This window comes from Petaurus breviceps, unplaced genomic scaffold (assembly GCF_028583685.1).
Source record: "Petaurus breviceps papuanus isolate PSGF00001 unplaced genomic scaffold, PetGlider_PUasm1.0 90444, whole genome shotgun sequence".
In the NCBI taxonomy this organism is placed as follows: Eukaryota; Metazoa; Chordata; class Mammalia; order Diprotodontia; family Petauridae; genus Petaurus; species Petaurus breviceps.
In genome coordinates, this window is record NW_027187256.1 from 273,294 (window position 1) to 275,494 (window position 2,201).

The 2,201-nt window shown below is 37.0% G+C and overlaps 1 pseudogene; it reads left to right on the top strand.

Annotated features, from left to right (window-relative positions):
- Positions 1–455: 455 nt before the first annotated feature.
- On the top strand, positions 456–1,969 carry LOC138177576 (olfactory receptor 52E8-like; annotated as a pseudogene).
- Positions 1,970–2,201: the final 232 nt, after the last annotated feature.

The following is a 2,201-nucleotide window of genomic DNA, read 5'->3' on the forward strand; positions in this document are numbered from 1 at the left end:
GCAGAGAAAACAGGTTAACAAAATCTGAGATCACACACTTTAACTCAAACTTTAGCAGAAAATCTCTCAACACAAATTCTTACATGTGATTAACTGCTTTCCACTTTAATGTTGTTCAGTGATGCAGAATTCATCACCACTTGAGAGAGTCCACTCCAATTTGGGAAATTCTAATACTTAGAAAGTTTTTTTTTTCATTGTGGGGAATCAAAAACTGTCTCTTCCAGAATAGGGCTTTGGGTCCCTATTTGAATAGGTTCAAATCCTGCTCTCATCTAATAGATAACACAGATTGTTCCTGATTATCTGATTATTTCACCTTCAAACTATAGATTGTTGGTTAGACAGAATATTGATAGGAGGATAATAAGGGAGGTATCATCTATATGAGTAAGTAAAGGAAGAAATAATACTGATGAAACTTTTTTTTCTTCTCCAGACTTCAGTTAGAAAAAAAGTGGTATTCTTAAGAACTAATAATCCCTGGCAAGATGCTCCCTCCCGATGACACTCAATTTCAGCCATTGTTCTTCCTTTTACTGGGAATCCCAGGATGAGAAGAGGTACACATCTGGATTGGCTTTCCCTTCTGCTCTGTGTATCTGATCGCACTCTTGGGAAACCTCACCATCCCTTTTGTGATTCAGACTGAGAGCAGCCTCCACCAGCCAATGTTCTATTTTCTGGCCATGTTGACTACAATTGACTTAGCCTTGCCCACGTCTGTCATCCCCAAAATGTTGGGAATCTTCTGGCTTAACCAGAGAGAGATCAGTGTTGCTCAGATGTTTTTCATTCACATGTTCACTGCTATGGAGACTTTTGTGCTTGTGACCATGGCTGTTGATCGCTATGTTGCCATCTGTCACCCCCTTCGATATAATATGTTTCTAACGAACAGAGTCATTGCTGTCATTCTAGCACTTCTGATCCTGATTAATTTCTTTCTGATATTTCCAGTGGTATTTCTTGTCCTGAGATTGCCCTTCTGTGGGCACCACATTATCCCTCATACCTACTGTGAGCACATGGGTATCGCTCGGTTATCTTGTGCTAACATTAAAATTAACAATATATTTGGATTAGTTATTATAGCTATGATATTTGGGGATGTGACCCTTATTATTATATCTTATATGAAGATACTCCATGCTGTCTTTCATCTCCCATCTAGGAATGCTCAGCTCAAAGCTCTTAATACCTGTGGCTCCCACATTTTTGTGATCTTATCTTTCTTTATCCCAGCCTTCTTCTCTGTTCTCACTCATAGATTTGGACATAATATCCCTGGATACATTCATATTCTCTTGGCTAATCTTTATGTGGTTGTACCTCCTGCACTTAATCCTGTCATCTATGGAATCAGAACAAAACAAATCCGTGAACTGGTGCTGAGACTATTTAAGAAAGCCTGGTTTTCATCAATGTGAAATGAAGAAACCAATTTATACTTTTTCTGTGTTCTACTTCAAATGAAAAAAAATACAGTTATTAAGAAATTCATTATAAAGAAGACATATTTTACAGTGGCAGACAATCTAAACATGCCATTCTAATACTATGGTGGGTAAATCTGGGAATAATAAACTTCTTCAGCCCTATGGAAAGGGACTATCAAAAAAGAAACGTCACTAAACGATTAGGTCCCAAGTCTATCAAGCTTATCATCTTGTGCCTTTCCATTTCTATTCCTCTGATTTATATTAGGGACTCCTTCATACTCACCTATCTTACAGAGTAGGAATGACTGGCATGCGCTATGATGACCCATCCTTTGACTATAAGAAAGTTTGGTCAAGCATTAATGTGTATAGTATAGTTGTTTTTAGTGACTTGTTTGTAAGTAAAAATAGTACATATTATCTGAATGTTGATGTCAAATGATTGAGACTCCTTGTTTAACGTTAAGGACATTCAACTATCAAAGAGGATAATTATTTTCTAGTGGCGATTCTCTTGCTGACCAGCCTTTATCATGTCTCCTAAATGGTCGTAGAATTTGGAACCATAAACCTCAGAAATTGTTTTGTATTGCTTCATGAATAAAAAAATTGAGCCTGTTTTCCAAAGTCACAGTGATAACAAGTAGAATAGTCTGATTGGAATCTAATTTCTCTCACTCTTACTCCAGTGTTTTTTTTTTCCTCTCATGATATAATCACCTTTCTAGACCAGTTTCCTGATTGGTAAAACGCAGGTTT